Source organism: Lucilia sericata, unplaced genomic scaffold (assembly GCF_015586225.1).
Source record: "Lucilia sericata isolate MDLA Ls3-8-SP2 unplaced genomic scaffold, ASM1558622v1 Contig000159F_arrow, whole genome shotgun sequence".
In the NCBI taxonomy this organism is placed as follows: Eukaryota; Metazoa; Arthropoda; class Insecta; order Diptera; family Calliphoridae; genus Lucilia; species Lucilia sericata.
The window spans coordinates 199843-224030 of NW_023994189.1; the positions used below are offsets into that span (position 1 = coordinate 199843).

Here is a 24188-nt window from a genome sequence, read left to right on the forward strand (position 1 = left end):
GAACTTTGTATTATATATTTAAAAATGTTTTTTTTTTTACCTATGAAAGTTTTAGGTAAAGCTTTTATCTAGAAACACATTTTAAAATAATTTATCTTTATTTTTGATCTTAAATGTTTATTAAATTTTGGTATAAATTTGCATTCAAGCGTAAAATGAGCTTTAAATCAGTGATCGGCCCCAAAAAGAACATGACATATACAAGTAAAATAAGGGTTTGAGTTCGATATATAATCATTGTTACTTTGAAAAATACTGAACCGAAAGCTTTTAAAATTAACAGACAAGGAGATACAGTTTGAAACTAGGACTCAAGTAGCGAAGTTGTATAAGTTTGGAAATATACTAAGGAACATCTAAAAAAGTTTCGAAATATAACTCAATGATCATGTAAAGTTTAGAGGACTACATATATTTTGCAACCTCCACTAAAAAGCTATCTATTTCTTATTTAGACTTCATCACCTACGTTGTGACAAGATGTCGAAGTGCTTTACGTAAACACCTGCCGTGTTGGCCCTATATTACGGTGGTACTTTTCCAATCAATGGGTGAGCTGACTCACCGCCGTCCTTTTGTGCTTCTTACACGCCTATGGCAAATTTTAAACATAGATCTGCCGGTCCATGTACAATCACTTTGATCAAGTACTCGAGCTATCTAGTCTCTGAACATTGCTGCCCCGTTGCTTAACTTCCGAGATGCAAAAGCATTACAATTGTTTAGAACAATGAAGATGGAACGATCTCTGTTGAGTCGACAACAGCACCTAGAGACGTATACGGTAGACCGAAACACGAATCCCTCAAATAAGCCGAGAACTTGTTCTTACTCACATAGAACACACTTTGGTAAATCTGTTTGAACAGAGTAAATCCTGAAAATACCTGGACAAGGAAGGAAAATTCAATGGTATCATTTGTATAAGATACCTTTCATCCATCACCATTTAACCCAGCATATTTCTCATTCATTCGACATACTCATAATAGAACAACATACGATAGACTCACTCTAGTTATACGGGGGATGAGTTCCGTATACCCCTACATTCATCCTGTATCATATACAATTAACACCAACTCATTTTCGACGCTTAGTCTCACAGTCACTCCTCTATTGGGTATATGTTGTATCGGCAAAAGCAAATATTTTATCCCGAATTATAGACTTTACCATGCATCAGTCCTTTAACCGACATTCTCTTCCCACGTATTTGGGTTTAAAACACAATCACCAAGTGCATCCTGATGGAATATCTCCAATAATCGGCATAAGCAAATTCCGAAACACTGTGGCGCTTTCGATAGAAATAAATCACTTTTATTATTTGCGGAAATACGAGGAATACTTATAGAGAGGTAGAAATTTGAAAGGGTGTGGGAAACCGCCCTCTGAAACTAATTGCTTAACTCTACGTGTTTTTGAGTATTTGTCTCTAAATTCTATATACAACTAAGGACTTCTCAGTTAATTCTCGATCTATATCTTTGTATTGCTGGGCATTGTGGATCGCACAATATTTTGGAAGACTTCCGACAAGTCTAGCGCAACTAGGATGGTTGAAATTTCCCTCAGACCTTTCCTGGTTCGAGTATCGGAATGAGTCAACGATAAACGCTAGATCGCTTATTCGGCTTTGACTCTTTGTATTGTGGATTGCAAAATATCCTGAAAGTCTTACAAGATGTTCAGCACTATTAGATCCATAATTTCACAAGACCTGTTCTTGTTGAAACATTGTGTGACCTGACAATGAAATGTTTCAAAATTTTGCACATTTTGTTAAGAAAAGGAAAGGAGTTGCAAGAGACTTTGCGACATGTAACAGGAGGCATATAGTAATATAGGAATTTCCCTCAATCGCACACTAGATCACTTATTCCGTTATTAAACACTTTTGCCAATTACTCAACTCTTTTCTAGATCTACTTTACAATACTTATGTAAGAACTCTTCCTATCTAAATTATTAGCCTTTTCGGAGGGAAACATCATTTATATTCATTAAGTAGTTCAGCATAAAATATCATTCTAACGCAATACTATACATTTCGTGTCACTCCTGAGGAATACATAGAGAGAATCCCTTAGATCTTCATTCGAACATTAATAAAGAATTTCGGGGTATTTTGATTACGCATAATATAGTACTTAGATAGCACATAATTTAGGAACTATTCCGAAGACTAGTTCTAATAATATTCAATAGACTAGTACATACACTATCCGTAGACTCGTCCATAAACTGGTGTGCAGAATAGTCAAAATTCTAGTCCGAAGACTAAACTAGTCGATAAGCTAGTCTATTCTAAAGACTAGTCCTTAAAATACTTTATATACTATTCAATGTTATAGACTGAATAGCATACAGTTGAGTTTCTTCTCTAGGTCTTCCTCTATAACTGACAATAGTATAGTATTCGAAGAAATTAAACTTAAAATATTTATATTATCTTATTAAAAATCAAAAGTATAGCTAATCATGGTCAATTTGTTTAATCGTTAAATAGATCTAAATGACAACTTTAACACTATCTCTAGACTAAAAACATATTCAAATAAAATATGTATTTCTCTTAGATTTAAAGATAACGATATATTTTGTTGAACCACAAATTCTTGAAACAAATGTATTTTACACAAAAATAGCAGTATGCGATAGGGCGCTGAGTGAGTAATCGTTATCGTTAGTTAGAAATTAGAAAATCATTAAATAGAAGTTAAAAAAACAACAACTTTAAAAATTGCAACAAATGATAATGTTTTGAAAAATGTAATCTGCTAGACATTTCAAAGAAATTTTAATATTTTTATAACTACTTTTAAGTGAAATATGATAAATCAAATAAAAAGACAAATATTGAGTTATAATTTATTATACACCAATAGCCAACATGTGTTGGACTTTAATATAAAAAAACAAAAATATTGTTTTAAAACACTTTGAATTTTTTTTTTCAATTCTGTGAAAAAATACAATAAGTTTGATTTGTCAAAGGTTATTTTTGTTAAATTCTATTTAAATTAATCTAATAACTTATTTAATCGCAGAAAAAAAACAAACACCTGCTAAATATTTAAACATTTTGTTATCTCCACTAAAGTACTTTTGTATTTTTCCTTAAGTGTTTTAGTTTATTTCTTTCAGTGTATCACACACTTTTAAATGAAAACATTCATATATATTCCTATTTAAAATCATGCACGTTTGTTACAAGAACGTGCTTTAATCGTATTTAACACTTTTAGAAAACGTTTCTTAATCTTTTAATCGATTGTTTATTTACCTACTCATTATGTATTCGATTTTTTTTTCTTTCGTTTTTGGATATGGCTTTATTATACATACATTCAATCAATCAGTCAGTCACTCGGTCTTTTTATAGAGTATGAATATGTCATACGTTCTATAAGAAGTGATTATCGTTATAATTATTAAGAAATTATTTATTAATAATTGTTTATCTAATCGTTTATTAATAGTATTGACTTTTAATTATGTTTGTTAAAAGCAAACCTTATGAGGAATAAAACTACTAATGAAGACTTATTTACATGCGTTTGATGTAATAATTTACATTTTTATTGGAAAATATTGTAGAAAAAGTAAAATATTGTAGTGTAAAGTAGAATTAGAGTTAACCTTGATGGATCCTATCTATAACAAATCGTATATTGTGATATCTTACAAAACTCCATTAAATTTGAAAGAACCTTTTAATGAAAATAATAATCTGTTATTTTTCAATAATAATTTTTATAATAAATATTCAACGAGCAGATTTTATACACATTTCACTTACGCAGAGGGAAAAATACGTTTTCAAATATACACGCCTGGCACCAAACTGACACCAAAGTATTTATAATTTTTCAATAACATCCGTTGTCTAAGTATGTATTGATAGTTGTCAAATCAACAACAAAACTATAAAAAATACTCGACGTTATTAAATTAACAAACAAATAATAATAATGAGTTACCAAAGTGACAACGTTATGTTGTCAAACGGATCGCTGCGTTGTCGAAATGACAACAATTCGTTGACGAAATTACAACGATGCATTGACGAAATGACACAAAGCGTAATCGAAATGACAGCTATGCGTTGTTGCAAAGACAACGATGAGTTGTCTTACAACGGTAGTTGTCAAAATGATAACTGGATGTTATTTAAATTTTATGCACATCCGTTGTCTAAATATTAATAAACATGAGCTCACTTTTGACAACGAATTATATCAATTTCGGTACTTTTCTACCGGCTTTTCCCTCTGTGTCGAGTACAGGTGTCTTTGGCCAAGCCCTTGTTGGACCCATGAGGTCCAAATTCAACACTTATATATTTAATTCAAATTTTCAATTTCAATCGAAATATGAAGCGTCATCAAATATTTGCAATTTCACTAAATATTTCAACTTTCACTAAAAAAGTTTTGAAAATTTAAAAACTCACAACAAGTTCGCAGAATCGCAAGAAATTTTAAAGCTTCACTGAGAATTGAAGATTTAAATGAAAATTCACTGAAAGTTCGAAATTTAATTTCACTAAAAATTCGAAGTTTTACACAATTTAACATTTCACAACTAATTTATAACTTCGCCAATTATTCGACATTTCACGAAAATGTATAGTTAAAAGAAATTCGAAATTTCGCTAAGAATTCGACGTACAAAACTTTCGAAATTTCTCATAAAATTTCCAATTTCACAAAAATTTCAAAAAGTTCAAAATTAAATTTCAATTAAAATTCGTCAAAATTTCGCTAAAAATACAAGTTTTCACTAAAAATTTTTAGAATTTAAATTCGAGATTTTACTAAAAATTCCAAATTTCACTAAATTTTATTAAAAATTCGATGTTTCTGAAATTTCACTAAAAATTCAACGTTTCACTGAATTTTTTTAGTTTTGTACTTTAAATAAAAATTCAAAATTTCACTAAAAATTCAAAATTTCACAAAATTTTAACAACGTTATACTTTAAATTAGAAATTTTACTAAAACATCTAAATTTCACTTTTGAAATTTCACATAAAATTTTAAATTTCACTTAAAATTTCACAAAAAATTTTAAATTTCACTAAAATTTCACTGAAAGTTCAAAATTAAATTTCAATTAAAATTCGTCAAAATTTCGCTAAAAATTCAAAGTTTCACTAAAAATGTTTATAATTTAAATTCCAGATTTCACTAAAACTTCGAATTTCACAAAATTTTATTAAAAATTCGATGTTTCTGAAATCTCACTAAAAATTCGACGTTTCACTGAAATGTTTTAGTTTTGTACTAAAAATTCAAAATTTCACTAAAAATTCAAAATTTCACTAAAAATTGAAAGGTTCACTAAAAATTCGAAATTTTACTAAATTTTATCAACTGTTCACGTAAAATGTATAGTTATACTTTAAATTAGAGATTTCACTAAAAACTCTAAATTTCACTTTTGAAATTTCACATAACATTTCATATTTCACTAAAAATTTTAAATTTCTCAAAAATTAATGAAATTTTTAAATTTTCTATTTTTCTATTTCTATTAAAATTCGTCAAAATTTCGCTAAAAATTCAAGGTTTCACTAAAAATTCCAAAATTCACTAAATTTTATTAAAAATTCGATGTTTCTGAAATTTCACTAATAATTCGAAGTTTCACTTAAATTTCTTAGTTTTGTATTTTATATAAGAGATTTCACTAAAAATTCAAAATTTCACTAAAATTCGAAATTTCACTAAAAATTCGAAGTTTCACTAAATTTTAACAATGTTTCACAGAAAATGTATAGTTATACTTTAAATTAGAGATTTCACTAAAAATTTTAAATTTCACTAAATCTAAGAATTCAAACAAATTCGAAATTTCACTAAAAATTGAAATTTCACTTAAATATTATAAAAATACGAAATAACACCAAGAATTGAAAAAATCCAATATTCGAATTTTTAGTAAAATTTTGTCGATTAGTGTAATTGTTATTAACACCAATACATCCTAATGAAAACATAAAAATATCTTTAATTCCAAAATACGTTCCACACTCGTAAAAGCCGAATTTTATTAGCCGAAAAAAATTTCACACACACATATCTATGTGTGTACCTTTATATGGGGGGTGTAGATTAACGGCAGCAAAATATATTTATGATCGTGAGGGGACAAAAAGCCGCCACAAATAAAAGAAGTGAATGAACGAAACGAAGCGAGCGAACACTTCGAATCAGTATTGAGTATTATTGAGTTGTAAATAAATAAAAAAATAACATTAAAAGCAATTAAATGATAAAAGTAACAAAAACAATATTTAAAAGTTTATAAAATGCTACTGCTTCAGTAGCAAAAAGTTTAGTAGCACATTAAAACCACAACGGTGGCGGTCGGCATAGTAAAACCACGTAACAATACAACTCGAAGTTTTTTTTTTCCAAAAAAAAATGAAAAATATTTAAAATAAAACGAAAGTAAAAAAAGGATCGTTATTTATATTACAAGGAAACTCTTAAGTGCATTTCTATTTAAAACTCAATTTTAAGAGAATTTCTTTTTGAAAATATTCTCTGTAAATTATAAACATTTTAAGAAATGTATGTTTAAAGAAGAAACGAAAGAAAGAAATAAAAAATAAACTAAAGAGTGTATTTATTATATGTTGAGAAAGTATCTCAACGATTGTTGGTTGCACATAGGCCATCAACAACACATCTCATATCATTAGCAGCAGCAAAAGCAGAAGTATTTTCAACCTCAAACCGGCAAGATCGTGATCTTAACGTAGCGCGCATTTACAGCAAATTGTTAGTATTTACCGCTGTTTAGTGTTTGTTTTCTTATTTTTATTTTTATAACCATAAATTTTTCAAAATAAAATAATCAAAAAGAAGAAAAATTTTGAAAAAAAATATTTAACGTAAAAACAAGATTTTAGTGTTAGGTTAGGTTAGGTTAGGTTGATAGGAGGATGTATACTACATCAAATCCGAAGAAATACACCTAGGCCACTATCGGGCCTGTTGTGCGCTCCAATTCAAGAAAAAGAAAAAAAAAAAAAAAAAAAAAAAAAAAAAAAAAATTGTTTACTGAATGTTCAGAAACTCAGTTTCCTGGACGTAATTCCTAAGAATCTTCCAATCGGTGTTGGTTAAGAATGTTATTTCCGGAATAACATCACTTCCAAGATACTTGGATCTAACTTCGACGAATGCCTGACAATGGCAAAGAAAGTGCTCCAGAGTTTCACTGTCCTCTCCACATGCTCTACATTCGTCTGAATTCGCACGTCCAATTTTGTATAGATGTGCTCGTAATCCTGTGTGTCCACTGAGAATACGTACCATCATACTAACCTCAGACTTGCTCATTTTGAGAAGATTTCTCGTCTTGCTCTCATCAGGGTCACCCCATAGAATCTTTGTGGTTCTACCCACCGTTTCATTATTCCAAGAGGCCTTATGGGATTCTCTCATCCATATTTTTAATTCAGCTTTTGTTGCGTCGAATGGTTTTGCGTTTGTCAGATTAACTACATCGAGCTCCCTTCCCTTTAAAGCTATTACATTCGCCCTTTCGTTGCCGATTACTCCCGAGTGGCCTGGTACCCATATGATGTGAACCTTACCTCTGGGAGAGTATTCAGTTAAAGCTTTCTTACAATCCAATACGGTCTTAGATTTAATTCTATCACCTGATATCGCACAAATTGCCTTCTGGCTGTCGGTAAATATATTAAGCCCTGTGGGCGCCATATTTATTCTAATCCAATTTACACATTCCGTTATTGCTCGTACTTCTGCCTGGAAGCTTGTGTTATGATTAGGTAAACGGTGGTATATTTCTGTTTCTGGGTCTTCAATATAGAACCCCAGACCCACTTTGTCCCCTAATTTAGAGCCATCCGTGTAGCAACGGATTCCTACTGGTATTTGCTCTAATGTTCCGCTTGACCAAGACATTCTATCTGGGATTAGCGTTTCAAAGTTTCCGACATATTCAGTGTCTGGTATGCGATCAGGCACGTCCGATGAATGTGTATAACCTTCCAATGTGTCCAGTATACATTGATGACGTGTCCTATAACCGTTTTTGGCCAGTTCGCCTAAAGTAAAGAGCCGTTCGGCTGTAAGCGCCGCCTCATATCTTATATATGTTTCAATGGGTGGAATATCTAGCAACGTTTCCAGAGCCTTGGTTGAAGTAGTACACATGGCACCACTTATACCCAAGCAGCATGTACGCTGAACTCCCTGTAGTAGTTTGATATTACACTTTTTGTCCAAAGCAGTCCACCAGATTATTGAAGCATAAGCTAGAATTGGTCTAATTACACTTTTATAAAGCCAATTTGTCATAGTAGGACTAAGACCCCATTTCATGCCTATGGTTCTCCTACATATCGCCCAGCACCGATGTGCCTTGTTGATCCTATCCTCTATGTGGTGTCTCCATTTTAATTTCCGGTCAAGTATTACACCTAAGTACTTAACTTTGTCTGTCACCGGTATCTTCTTGCCCAAGAAGCAAGGTTCAGTATATGTAGAAATTTTTGTCTTTCTTGTGAAAAGACAGATTTCCGTCTTCGCCGGGTTAACATTGAGGCCTCTCGGTTGAGCCCAGCTCAAGGCCGTATTCAGAGCCTCCTCAGCTCTTCTACACAAGTAATTTGGATCCTTTCCCTTTAAAAGTATTACGACATCGTCTGCATAGCAGACAGGTCTAAGTCCTTTCTCGGTTAGGGTCCTTAGGAGGCTATTAATCGTGGTGACCCAGAGTAAAGGTGACAAAATGCCACCCTGTGGTATACCGCGAAATACCTTTTTCCTGATAGTTATATCGTACATCTCGCAGCTTATCCATCTGTTCCTTAGCATGTAGTTGATCCAGTTACGGAGCACCCGGTCAACATAAAACTGGTCTAGGGATTGGATAAGGGTATCAGTGTGCACGTTATTGAAAGCGCCTTCGATGTCAATGCATACTGCCAGTGTATACAGTTTGCTATCGAAAGATTCACCTATGTAGTGGACAACTTCATTTAAAGCGGTTTCCACCGATCGTCCCTTTACATAAGCATGCTGCTTATATTTAAGGTCATTGTATGGTATGCTGCTTTTAACCATGCTATCGACTATCCGTTCCAAGGTTTTAAGTAGGAAGGACGTAAGACTTATCGGTCGATAGGACTTAGGTGTCGCATAGCTAGGTTTCCCTGGTTTGGGTATAAATATTACCCTTGCATCCTGCCATTTAACTGGGGTATATGCCAATTTTAAGCATGCAGTGAATATCTGTGACAGATGTACGGAAACCAGTCCCGCCTCCATCTGCAAAAGTGCCGGGAAAATTCCATCCGGCCCTGCAGCTTTATAGGGAGCAAAGCTCTTGATTGCCCCTTTCACCATGTCAGTTGTAATAACTATTTCCGTGTTACCCTCCCCTTCCTCCAATATCGGTTCATCTATGTTATTCGATATACCGGGTGGGAAATGAGAATCCATTAGGAGTTTCATTGTCTCCTCCATATCCTCAAGCCTCCTGCCCGTGTCATCGATCATAGATTCCGGTTGGACATGAGTTTTGGATAGGAATTTTTTTATCTTCGATACGTCATTTACGCTATCTACCTGTTCACAGAAAAGTTTCCAGGAGTCTCGTTTGGCTTTTCGAACGATTTTCTTATATTCACCAAGTTTATTACGATACTCATCCCAGTATACTGCGGTCTTTTTACGCCGTGCCCGGTTAAATAGTTTGCGAAGAGTCTTCCCAAGGTTCCGGATCTCCCCAGTTACCCAGGGTTTTTCCTGGGCAGATCTCCGCTCTCGCAGAGGGCAGCTGTCCTCGAACGATTCAACCAGGGCACTTGTGAACGTTTCCACTTTGGCATCTATATCCTCTTTATTTCGACATTGAAAAGTGTCCTGACCTAAACGGTTCTTTAGTAAGGTCCCGAACATTGTCCAATTAGTTTTAGACTTATTCCGAAACTTTATCGGCTTTGGTGGTGGCCTTAGTATTTTGAATCTTATGTACCGATGATCAGAAAAGGAGTGCTCGTCCGAAACTCTCCAATCCTGAATTTCGTTTATAAGCTCTTCTGAACATATAGTTATATCTAATACTTCTTCTCTGATTCTATTGACGAAGGTAGCTTTATTACCTAAGTTCAATGTTATCAAGTCTTTAGTATTAAAGAAATCCATGAGGGCTTGTCCCCTGCGATTGGTGTTTGTACTACCCCAAGCTACATGATGCGAGTTGGCATCACAACCTATTACAATTTTCTTATTTTTTCTTTGTGCCTCTTCAACCAGTTTCATCAGATCCGACGTTGGTGGTAGTGTCGGAGAATCGAAAGGCAGGTAAATAGATGCAAGGAATATGTTGCCACGACCTTGCTTCAGCACCGTTGCATCCGATGTTGATAATCCTGTTGAGAGGAGAAAACATAAGTTCTTGTGACATAAGATACATGTTCTCGGGCGAGATCCTGTATCAGCGTAGAAAAGTTGGAAATTTACGTGATTTAATCCAGAAACCTTGTTGCGAATCGTCCAAGGTTCCTGGATTAAAGCTATATGTATTTTACCTGTGTTGATTTTAGCCATCAGAGCGTTGGTAGCTGTCTCGCTCCGATGGAGGTTTATTTGGATAACCTCAATCATGGTCATCCATTAAACTGTCTTCCAGCGAGTTGGTGGTCACCTCCTCGCTTTTTGGATTTGACTCCTCCGGATAGCCTGAAGTGGCTATTAATGCAGTGGGTACTGTTGATGGCACTGCGGTGTCCTTATCAGGCATAGGAATATCAATATTTTTAATAGACACATTCCCAATTCTGGAGAGCATTGCTGTTCTGTCTTCTGGCGGGTGAGTGATTTCCTCCTCGCTTTTAGGATTTGACTCCTCAACGTTGCTAGTACTTGCTAATGATGCTTTGGGTACTGTCTTAGGTGTTTTAGTGTCCTTGTCGGGGCCGGTTTTGACAGCCCTTTCAATCGGCGCCTTCCCAATTTTGGAAAGGGCAACTACACTTTCTTCTGGCGAGTTAATGGTAAATTCCTCGATTATAGGATTTGACTCCTCAACGTTATCAGTAGTGGATACTGATGCTGTGGTCTTAGGTTTTTTAGTGTCCTTTTCGAGGCTTGTTGTAACAGCCCTTCCAATCGGCACCTTCCCAATTTTGAATATGACAGATTTAGAGGCGAAGTAAGCCCTACCTTTATTCTTGGCAAGACTAGCCATGGATTTCTGGTCGATACCTATTACAAATAAAGTTCCCTCAGGTTCTTCTTTCCTGTAAAAGACATCCCATTTTTCCACGGCCAGCTCAGCATTTTGACCTCCAAGAATTTCCAGTATACGTTCATTAGCCAGTTTACTGCCCCATCCTTTTATGTAGACAGTGGACTTTAGGAGCACCGGAAGCTCGCTCTTCTTTGCCAGTCCCAGCCTAGCGCCGTCCCAGGGAGGAGGGATACTTTCCACCAAGTTCTTTAGGGTGCTAACACATTGGTGAGATGCCAACCTCATCAACATCACGCCCATGCTGAACTCGCAGCTCTCGCTCTCTATTGGTTGTTTGCCCTTTGAAGCGATTGCATGGTCCACTATCTTATTGTTGACCAGGTCTTCTATTTTACTCTGTTGGTCTATTGGGATTTTGCCTGTCGGATTACCGGCATCGTAAACTGCATAGCAGAGATCGTCCCGGTGCCTACTTCTGGCAACTTTGGCGTAAGATGGCGGCTCTTTTCCTTTTCCTCCGTCTAGCTTCTCCTTCCTCGTTTTTCGGGGCTTCTTTTGAGATTCCCTTACCTTCGAGGTTGATTTCGCCGACGTGTTCGTCTTCGGAATATCTGGCTTGGCGTTGTCACCCTTACTCGCAGGATTCTCACTTGAGATTCCTTTGAGTGAAGTATGGCTTGGCTTCGACTGTGTATTAGAAGACGGGGAGCTCTTTTTCTTCTTAGGGTTATTCTCAGTTGTCAACTCCTCGGGAGACCTGATCCTTTTTGCCTCAGATCTTGTGAGAGAGTCCGATTTTTCCTTTGGAGTGTCGTGGGATTGACTAACTATGATTTCCTGAAGCATCTTTTTCAACTTCCTCCTCTGTGCTCCAGAAAGTCTTTTCTTAGTAATAGGTAGTTTAGCTATGCTATCACTCACCTCTTTCACCATTTGCTCTACTTCATCCTTTTTGGGATTTGCTATAATGGTATTATTTTTATTATCATCTGAGGATTCAGAGTCGGAACCCTCACCTATATTTAAAGGCTGAGGTAGCTTAGAGCTCTCTCCGAGTACATCCTTCTCTTTCACCCCTATATTTTTGCCAGCGGCATGCTGTACACTTGACGCATTGTCCGCCACGGAGGCCAAGGTACCCACCTCCGTAGTAGTATTCTGCTCACGATTGCAGGATGACGACGACACGTGACTCGCGAGTAGATCAACACTTGCCGCCGGTACTGGGTTATTTAGGCCCTGCACCGTAACTTTTATCTTTTTATTTTTATTTTCCATATTTGTTTTTTTTTTTTTTTTTTTTTTTTTTCCAGTTTTTTGGTCCGCGGGGAATATAATATTCCCAGGTGGTGGACAATCTGCCCTCCCTCAGCTTAAGTGAAATTAAAGCTGGGAGAGGACAGATGGTCCATCACCACCCCCTATCCGCCACCCGGGGACGCGCTCGGTAGGAAAAATCTGGAAAACTCCCCCGAGAGATTTTAGTGTTTCGTTTGACGAATTTTTTTTGCGGTCATTTTCTGGTCTCATATTTATTTCGGTGGCGGTGTATTATTTGTACCGAAAGTGTGTGTTTGTGCTGTTTTTTTTTTTTTTTTTTTTTTTTTTTTTGCCTCAGCATTATCGTTGTCGGAAAATTAGTCATGTTTTCTTAATGCATATTATTTGTACCGAAAGTGTGTGTTTGTGCTGTTTTTTTGCCTCAGCATTATCGTTGTCGGAAAATTAGTCATGTTTTCTTAATGCAAGAAAATCTAAAAGAAATAAATTATTATTGTAATAATTTAAAATTTAAGAAAAAATTAATATCATACAAAATTATAACAAACGACCAATTAGTGTTGTTTGCAGCTAAAAGAACGAGTTTTAATTTGAAAAAAAAACGTTAGTATTTTATTTAAATTAAACTATTAAATTTGCATTAATATGTTTAGCTATGATTAAAGTGCAAAATTCTGGTATAAGTTTTTATGCTTCTTTTTCAATAACCTTTGAACGCTCTTTGTTTGCGGTTCAAAACATCTGTTGTAATGCAATTTAATTAAAACAGTCTAAACGAAAAGTATGTGTACAGTATGTGATTACAGGATAGGAATTATTATATAAGTACTATTTGCCAATATAAAAATCTCAAACATGTTTATCGAACGTATCTAAAACTTCTGTTAAATAGCAGACTGCCCAAACAGTTGGCATTTTAAAATACTTTCAACATTCACTTCATTATCCAGCAACATCCACTTTCTGAATTCTAATCCTTTCGAAAATAAGATTTACTTAGTACCAGTTAGACCCGTTCCCTGTACCTGGACGAAAGACTTTTCATTTCCTATCGAGTAATTTATGCAAGTAAATAATTCGCCGCTTTAATTCCAATATTAAAAAATTTTCTGAACTAAATTTTTATGAAAAATCTGTTCCAAATTATCTGGTCGAATAAGTTCTCGTAGCGAAAATATGCTAAAATGTACTACATTTCGTATGTCATCATCTGACAAAGGAAAATTACAATCACTTTTACTCGATCACATATCTGGTAATTCGGACCTGAATTGGTTTAAGTAAAATTGACTTAAAACAGAAATTACTACGAATTTTTCAATGTTTGTCACAATCGGTAATAGAGATTTTTTTGGAATAAAACTATTTCATTTGTTACATCAAAATATTGACCGTTTACTCACTAATATTCTGAGTCCTTATAAGAATTTAAAGCGTTCTAGCCATGTCCCGTTGTCTATCTGTTGAAAGCACAATAGAACTTAAACTGGATAGGGATTTATTTCGGAATGAAACTCATTCGTTGGCCATTAATTCACAAATATTCTGAGTCCTTATAGTAATCTAAGGCGTTCTAGCCATATCCGGTCATCTTTCTGTTGAAAGCACGATTGAGCTTAAATTAGAGGAGATTTGTTTGGTATTGAAATGGGCAATAACGGACCATGATTTTAGCCAAACCCAATGCAAGTGGAATACAGTTTAAACAATCAGAAATGCGTAGATTAAGCAATAATCAAGATGAAATTTGCAGCAAGTTAGTTTTATGCAACTGTAAAGATTGCTGAACCTCTCGAGATATTCGACCATAGCCCCCACATAAAGTCCTATTCACAAAAATACTTTCATGTTCATGTCTTAAAAATTCTACTTAAAGAAGTTTAATAGGAACCAAAATCATTCTACCAAACTTCGGTCCTAAATTTACCAACCTCTCATAGAATCATCATCAGTTTATTGCTAATAAATAGTTTTAAAATACTAATACTTTGATAAATATAGAGAGCTCGGTCCATAATTAAGCCAAACCCTAAGACTCCCTTCGCCCTGATATTAATGTTAAGATGAAATTCAAGAAATTTGATTAGTTCTGGAAAATCACATTTTATAATTCTGTAAAGTTCGGTCCATAATAGCCCTCAAGCCCCCTCTTCGTATTAAGATAAAATTTGACTAAAATTGTCACTTCTTTTAAATTCTATTTAGTTCGTTCCATAATTCCTCTAATCTCTCATATTAGAACCCCCTTCCGAAAACCACTAATTCTCATATTAATATAGATATATGATCTTGCATGGATCTTATAAATGAGTAAATTGTGGTACTTAATTAAAGGCGAATACTAACAACTATCTCCAAAAGTCCTAAGCGCCCGGACTTTTAGGCTTTTTACATTTTCGAATCGTGTTACGCTGTAAATCCCTTTGTATATCATAGAGAAATTGCGGTTTGCAAATATATTCTATTTTTTTCAATATCTTTTTATATTTATAAGAAGTTACTCATTTATATAGCCTATGCGGTTCAAGAAATATCAATTTGAAACGATTATCAAGAATTTAAATAAAATTATACATTTCAAATCTTAAATAGCTTATGTTTATGCTAGTGTATTGCTATACAGTATAATCAATTTAAATATAAACGAATCTTTGTTAAATTTTTGCACTACACTGCTTCACCTTTTGATCTTTCAGAAATTACTCAACTTGAAAATTTTAAAAAAAATTGCTTTACATGCGATCCAAAACTAGTATAGAACATTAGATAGCTATAAGAAAATATAGTAGTAAATGTTTAACCAAACATACCCTAGAGTAGTTCCGAGGGTTGTAAAACCCCGATTTGTAGAGAAATTTATGCACTACACTGCTTCACCTTTCGATCTTTCAGAAATTACTCAACTTGAAAGTTTAAAAAAATTGCTTTACATGCGATCCAAAACTAGTATAGAACATTAGATTAGTAAATGTTTAACCAAACATACTCTAGATTAGTTCCGAGGGTTGTAAAACCCCGATTTGTAGAGAATTGAGGAGAATTAAAGGAAGTTGATCAGATCCATAACATAAGCAGTAACCCAACAATATACCGTAGAGTAGTTCCTAGGGGTTAAAAAACAGATTTTTAAAGACTTGAGAATAATTGGAGACATCTGATCCGGTCTCCAGTTTAATTTACTGAAAGTTTTCAAAACCTTTTAATCTTCGACATCAGAAAGAAAGTCTTAATTCAGTGTTCAGACAAGTTAGTTTGTCTTACTTTTCAAACGATATTGGGTAACTTTAAAGTAAAGTTTGTAAACTTGTCCAAGTTTGGTAATTAAAGCGAAACTAGGTTAAATTTATGGGGGTTTATGGTTAACATTTTAAAACTAATTTTCTTGCACCAGCCTACTGAAGGCACAAATAGTTTTTGCTTTTTTTTAGCACAACTCTTATCCCAAGTTGTACTAAAAATACTTTTTTTTATAAAATGTGTTGCAATTTAATTTTCATGTATTAATTTTAGTTTAGTCTCCCTCTCTAGACTGTTAAAATGATCTAAATATTTATTTTATTTTTAAAAACGTATTTTTACTTTTAGCTAATTTTGTGTTTTGAATAAAAAAGTAAAATTCTTAATATGACTGTAATTATGAGTGACTTTTTAAAACAGAAAATGTCATGCAGAGGATTTTTATTTGAAACTGCAAAAAATTATTATTGCTTTTTATTTAAAAATACTTTATTTTGACAAAATATATATGAGTTTGTACATAAAACAACACACATGTGCTATTTTCAATTTGTTTAAACATTTTGTTAGCCAAATTATTGTTATTTGTTTTGTGTGTTTTTTTTTTTTTTGTCTTATTTTTATGGGCAAAATGTCGGACAATATTGTCAAAATATACAAGAAACAATTCGATATAAATTGAAAAGAGTGGGTTATAGGTTTTTAACTTACTCGATCAGTTTGTGTTATAATAAAATTCTAGTTTATGGTTTTATTCCAATAAATCTAATAAAAAATGATTTAAATCAAATGTATTCAATAAAATTTCGATTAAAATAAATAAAAAAATATTTAGAAAATTTTTATAGATATTAATCTGTATAGTAAAACACTATGGGCACAATTATAACAAATTTTTTTAATACAAAATCTATATATACTAGGGTTCTATGAATCGACTTTCGAATAATCGAACAATCGACTTTTTGTCGAAAAAAGTCGAAAAGTCGAAGTCGACTATTTTGTACCAAAAAAGGCGATAACTCGACTATCGAAAAGTCGAAAAGTCTGAAAGTCGATAAGTCGAAAAAAGTCGAATAAAGTCGAAAAAAGTCGTAAAAAGTCGAAAAAAGTCGGAAAAAGTCGAAAAGTCGGAAAAAGTCGAAAACTCGAAAATTGTAGAAAAAAGTCAAAAATAGTCGGAAATTTTAAAAAAATGGAAAAGTCAAAAACTCCAAAGTAGTCGGAAAACTCGAAAAAAGTCAAAAAATAGTCGAGAAAAAATCGAAAGAAGTCGAAAATAGTCGAAAAGTCGATAAAAGTCGAAAAAAGTCGAAAAGTCGATAAAAATCGAAATGTCGAAAAAAGTCGAAAAGTCGACTATTTATAAAATACTTATAGTCGAAAAGTCGACTTTTAATTAAATGAAAAAAGTCGAAAAATCGACTTTTCATAAAATGCAAAAATCGAAAAGTCGACTTTTAACTAAATGAAAAAAGTCGAAAAGTCGACTTTTCGTTTCAACTATAGAACCTTAATATATACTAAATCTACAACGGATGTTATAGTAAAATGTAACCCTTTCCCCATCAAAATACGACTCTGTTTTTGTCATTTCATTTAAATTTGTTTAAACATTTTTCTAGCATAAATACACTTAATAAATACTGATCTCAATTATTCAACAATTTCTTATTTTCATAATAAATATAAAAAAATATATATTTAATATCATCAGCACCACTACCATCCTCCCCCTACAAATACAAATATTCATTAAAGTCATTGCATATTTATGCGATCACTGCTACTACTGATCACCGAACACTCATAATAAACACTCATTTATTAATTAATCTTGTCAATTAAAATGTTCATAAAAAATAAACAACAAATATTCAACTGATAATTTTTAAATAGGAAGGTGAACTATAAAATAAACATATTTATATTCATCAATGTTTTATTCTTTTTTTTTTTTTTTTTTTGAAAAATCAAGGAAAATGTTTATAAAATTGACACACTTTAAGGGTTTCACAATCTCACTTTTGTTGCAGGTTAAAAAGTCACACACTACACTTCACTGCCCACATATGTTCAACTCCTCCGCTTTCTTCTATGTAAAAGAGGAAACTAGTATTTTACTCTTTCTCTTTCATTTATTATTGTTGAAATTCTCTTATAAATATATAAAAGAGCTGCTATTAATATAAAGACATATCCGCTAAAACAAGTTGTCACCCGCATGTAGCATATGCAGTATATATTTTTATTGTTTTATCATCATTAATTGCTTATTTTTTCATAAATACACTTGAAAAAAAATGCAGTGTTTCGATCACTTAGAAACTAAAATTAATTTCTGTTTAAAAAGCAGAATAAATATGTATTTAAAAAAACAATTAAATTTCACTTTTTACCTCTAGACCATTATAATTAGAAATGAACTAATTTATCTTATATGTGATTTGTTTGTCCAGCAGTGTTTGTTCAATTATTGTTGTTTTAAAACATAAATATTAATGATCTTAAATAAGACTCATTAGAATGAGACTTAAAGTTTTCTTTGATTTTATTTTTTAACGAAAAATTGTTTTTAAATTATAATTTAAATGCTTTAAACTAACAAAAATCTTTGTCTTACTAATACTAAGATAAAAATAAATATTATTAACTAGATCGTTGATGTCTGGAAAGGGAATTTAAAGCTTAAAGAGAATAAAATTAATGGAAAATAAGTATATTGGTGCTTTTACCACTATAACCCTTTTTTAAGTGTACAATTAATTATCTGGATTTTTTTTGTTTAATTCTTTTTTTATTCTCTTCCTATAATATCTTCAAATGAATTTTAAGTGAATATTATAATAGAACTAGCAAATGAAATGAAATCAAATTTCAACAAGCTAAAAACATTAGGGTTCGGGAAGAAATTCAAGGCTAAGAAGTTGCGCTACTCTGCTCTTTAACCCTTAAATCACTAGACTAGACTAGACTATAGACTAGACTATAGACTAGACTATAGACTAGACTATAGACTAGACTATAGACTAGACTATAGACTAGACTATAGACTAGACTATAGACTAGACTATAGACTAGACTATAGACTAGACTATAGACTAGACTATAGACTAGACTATAGACTAGACTATAGACTAGACTATAGACTAGACTATAGACTAGACTATAGACTAGACGATAGACTAGACTATAGACTAGACTATAGACTAGACTATAGACTAGACTATAGACTAGACTATAGACTAGACTATAGACTAGACTATAGACTAGACTATAGACTAGACTATACTAGACTATAGACTAGACTATAGACTAGACTATATACTAGACTATAGACTAGACTATAGACTAGACTATAGACTAGACTATAGACTAGACTATAGACTAGACTATAGACTAGACTATAGACTAGACTATAGACTAGACTATAGACTAGACTATAGACTAGACTATAGACTAGACTATAGACTAGACTATAGACTAGACTATAGACTAGACTATAGACTAGACTATAGACTAGACTATAGACTAGACTATAGACTAGACTATAGACTAGACTATAGACTAGACTATAGACTAGACTATAGACTAGACTATAGACTAGACTATAGACTAGACTATAGACTAGACTATAGACTAGACTATAGACTAGACTATAGACGACTATAGACTAGACTATAGACTAGACTATAGACTAGACTATAGACTAGACTATAGACTAGACTACACTAGACTAAGACTAGACTATAGACTATAGACTAGACTAACACTAGACTATAGACTAGACTATAGACTAGACTACAGACTAGACTACAGACTAGACTATACACTAGACTATAGACTAGACTATAGACTAGACTATAGACTAGACTATAGACTAGGCTACAGACTAGACTATAGACTAGACTATAGACTAGGCTACAGACTAGACTATAGACTAGACTACAGACTAGACTATAGACTAGACTATAGACTAGACTATGACTAGACTATAGACTAGACTATAGACTGGACTATAGACTAGACTATAGACTAGACTATAGAGTAGACTATAGACTAGACTATAGACTAGACTATAGACTAGACTATAGACTAGACTATAGGCTAGACTATAGACTAGACTATAGACTAGACTATAGGCTAGACTAAAGACTATACTACAGACTAGACTATATACAAGACTATAGATTATGGATTAAACTATAAACTAATCTGTAAACTAGACTCTGGGAAGTTAAGACCCTTATCTTAAAAATCTTTTTCACTTTATAATTTTGTATCCACCTAATGTAAATATAATGCATTTAATACAATGAGTACAAATTCAAAATAATTTAATATAAAAAAACATAAATAAACAATGTACGCAGCATAAGTATGTATGTAGGTTGCATATCTTAGTCGTTTCCCAAGTCATTCATCCAAACCATAAACATTGATATTCCGTCACTCATTCACTCACTCACGGAAATGGTTCTTTATAGAGGAATATATTTTTCTGGTTGTTGTTGTTGTGGTGACTGTTGCCTTGTGGAAAAGACATAAAAAAATACAATGAACTGATTATGCATGTTGTTGGTTGTTGTTGTTGCTGTTATTGTACTTTGATATTAGCCAGAGGGAAAATTAAATGTTTTCTTTTTTGTTGTTATTATTATTATTATTATTTTGTTTGTTGTGCTCTTTGTTGTGTTAGGTCTTCTTTTTTGGATTCAATATAGTTGACAAAATTGAAATGAATTTAATTTTAATTCATTTAATTTTATGATTTTATATTTTCATTTAAGGGCTATAGAAGCAAAAATAGTAAACTCTAATACATAATTAAAATCTTCTATGGAAATGCTCTCTATTAGAGATTGCTGCTTTGAATTTGTTTTCATTTTAATTTTCTTAGGCAGTATCTTTAGAAATATGTACAAGTTTTTGTTATTTAAAAACCAACTAAAGTGGAGATTGTTGCTTTTGCTTATATACCTTTTGTTTATTTATGTATGGAATTTAGACAATTTCAACATGAAAGTGGAATGTTTGAATGTATAATGATGGCGTTAAATTTTCATTTCATCTCTTATTTTTTTGTTTTGTTCTTTTTTTATATTTTAGTTTTTTTTTCTTGTGGTGTTTGAATCATAAAATTGTATAAAAGATATGATTTTGGATTTATTTATTTATGAATAATGATGGTCTTTAGTTGAGTATGTTTGTGGTTGCCTTTAATAATAACGTTTTAGCTCTTCTTCTTTTGATTTTTTGTTAGCTTTGTATTATTAACGGATCCAATATTTACCATATTGATTTATTTCTATTGTCATGTTGGTTTTCTTTTATTTTTTTTGTCTGTTTGTTGTGATTAACAATAGAGAAATACTTTCCATTTCATTTGATGACGAAAGAGTGGTCATCTATCGGGGTATTTATATGATTCTGCTGAGTTGTTTGAACGTGACAATGAATGTTTTATGTGAATGAACAGAATAAAAACTACAAGCGAAAAACTGCTAATAGTCGTATGGCTGGCACTTTGTGCTTAGAAAAGAGGCCAAAAATAAATAGGTAGATAGATAGATTGATAGATAGATAGATAGATAGATAGATAGATAGATAGATAGATAGATAGATAGATAGATAGATAGATAGATAGATAGATAGATAGATAGATAGATAGATAGATAGATAGATAGATAGACAGATAGATAGATAGATAGATAGATAGATAGATAGATAGATAGATAGATAGATAGATAGATAGATAGATAGATAGATAGATAGATAGATAGATAGATAGATAGATAGATAGATAGATAGATAGATAGATAGATAGATAGATAGATAGATAGATAGATAGATAGATAGATAGATAGATAGATAGATAGATAGATAGATAGATAGATAGATAGATAGATAGATAGATAGATAGATAGATAGATAGATAGATAGATAGATAGATAGATAGATAGATAGATAGATAGATAGATAGATAGATAGATAGATAGATAGATAGATAGATAGATAGATAGATAGATAGATAGATAGATAGATAGATAGATAGATAGATAGATAGATAGATAGATAGATAGATAGATAGATAGATAGATAGATAGATAGATAGATAGATAGATAGATAGATAGATAGATAGATAGATAGATAGATAGATAGATAGATAGATAGATAGATAGATAGATAGACAGATAGATAGATATTTTTTGTAAGAAACTACAATACAAGTTTTTCCTGAAAGTAAGGATCATATCACCTAAACGCCATGATAACTCCTTACAAATATCTCAATGTTTTAATTTATCTTGGAATCTCCTTTGTCTTTTCTGACTGTTTAGTTCAAAATATAATTGAATTTGAATCAAGTTCTCCCAGAATATTCCAAATTCTAGGAATATAACTCAATTTAAAAGAAAATAATTAGGGAACTGATCCTCTCGAAACATTGGTTTCAGAATATGTTTATTTCGAATTCTAAACTAAACATGAATCAAAAAATTAATTTATGATTAGATCCGCCGAAAAAATTCTTATCTTAACTAGTTTGAATAAGCTAAGTATACGATTAGCCCACTAAAATATGTCTCAAGTATTGTTTAACTCAGATAACTTAATTTTTTGTTATATTCGTTAGAACTATATTACTAATTAAGTGCTTCAATATCCTGTTTATAAATTGATTAAAAAAATAAGTTATTATTTATTTAATTTATAACCTAGTTAATATTTTTATTAATAAACTTTTATTTAAATAGTTAATAGTTATAAATATTGCACGTTTTTTCTAATAGACAGACAAACCGGCGAACTAACGAACATTTTGAAATTGTTTAATCTAACATACGATTAAAAATTTCACTGCAAATCTTATCTAAAGTTAAATAATTCTTATGATTAACAAGTGGCAGTGGGTCCCCTAGTTGCACACTTAATCTTAAATTAGATTAATGCAAACAGAGTTTAATCATAATGATATTTTTATTTTTTTATTGTCTGGTTCAAGAGAATTTTTGTTTATAGGTAGATAGATAGATTGATAGATAGATAGATAGATGTAGATAGATAGATAGATAGTAATATAGATAGATCTAGATAGATAGATATCGATAGATAGATAGATAGATAGCAGCGCTGATAGCTAGATCGATCTCGCTCGCTCGCTAGCTCGCTCGCTCGCTCTCTCGCTCGCTCGCTCGCTCGCTAGCTCGCTCGCTCGCTCGCTCGCTCGCTCGCTCGCTCGCTCGCTCGCTTCTCGCTCGCTCGCTCGCTCGCTCGCTCGCTCGCTCGCTCGCTCGCTCGCTCGCTCGCTCTCTCGCTCGCTCGCTCGCTCGCTCGCTCGCTCGCTCGCTCGCTCGCTCGCTCGCTCGCTCGCTCGCTCGCTCGCTCGCTCGCTCGCTCGCTCGCTCGCTCGCTCGCTCTCTCGCTCGCTCGCTCGCTCGCTCCTCGCTCGCTCGCTCGCTCGCTCGCTCGCTCGCTCGCTCGCTCTCTCGCTCGCTCGCTCGCTCGCTCGCTCGCTCGCTCGCTCGCTCGCTCGCTCGTCGCTCGCTCGGTCGCTCGCTCGCTCTCTCGCTCGCTCGCTCGCTCGCTCGCTCCTCGCTCGCTCGCTCGCTCCTCGCTCGCTCGCTCGCTCGCTCGCTCGCTCGCTCTCGCTCGCTCGCTCGCTCGCTCGCTCGCTCGCTCGCTCGCTCGCTCGCTCGCTCGCTCTCGCTCGCTCGCTCGCTCGCTCGCTCTGCTCGCTCGCTCGCTCGCTCGCTCGCTCGCTCGCTCGCTCGCTCGCTCGCTCGCTCGCTCGCTCGCTCGCTCGCTCGCTCGCTCTCGCTCGCTCGCTCGCTCGCTCGCTCGCTCGCTCTCTCGCTCGGTCGCTCGGTCGCTCGGTCGCTCGCTCGCTCTCTCGCTCTCTCGCTCGCTCGCTCGCTCGCTCGCTCGCTCGCTCGCTCTCGCTCGCTCGCTCGCTCGCTCGCTCGCTCGCTCGCTCGCTCGCTCGCTCGCTCGCTCCTCGCTCGCTCGCTCGCTCGCTCGCTTAATTTGTAAGAAACTACAATACAAGTTTTTCCTGAAAGTAAGGATCATATCACCTAAACGCCATGATAACTCCTTACAAATATCTCAATGTTTTAATTTATCTTGGAATCTCCTTTGTCTTTTCTGACTGTTTAGTTCAAAATATAATTGAATTGAATCAAGTTCTCCCAGAATATTCCAAATTCTAGGAATATAACTCAATTTAAAAGAAAATAATTAGGGAACTGATCCTCTCGAAACATTGGTTTCAGAATATGTTTATTTCGAATTCTAACTAAACATGAATCAAAAAATTAATTTATGATTAGATCGCCGAAAAAATTCTTATCTTAACTAGTTTGAATAAGCTAAGTATACGATTAGCCCACTAAAATATGTCTCAAGTATTGTTTAACTCAG

General features: G+C 33.5%; 1 protein-coding gene across 3 annotated transcripts in view; it reads left to right on the top strand.

Moving 5' to 3' along the window:
• Window positions 1-24188, top strand: part of LOC119601352 (endoplasmic reticulum metallopeptidase 1) — a 36416-nt gene that overhangs the window by 6738 nt on the left and 5490 nt on the right. Inside the window, exon 1 of one of the 3 annotated variants that reach the window (XM_037952262.1) lies at window positions 6340-6795. The exons of 1 other annotated variant lie outside the window; for it this stretch is intronic. The gene's annotated coding sequence lies outside the window, so the exon portion shown is untranslated. Of the gene's footprint in view, window positions 1-6339; window positions 6796-12921; window positions 13130-24188 lie in introns of those variants that run through there. One more of the 3 variants, XM_037952263.1, reaches the window with a different exon arrangement.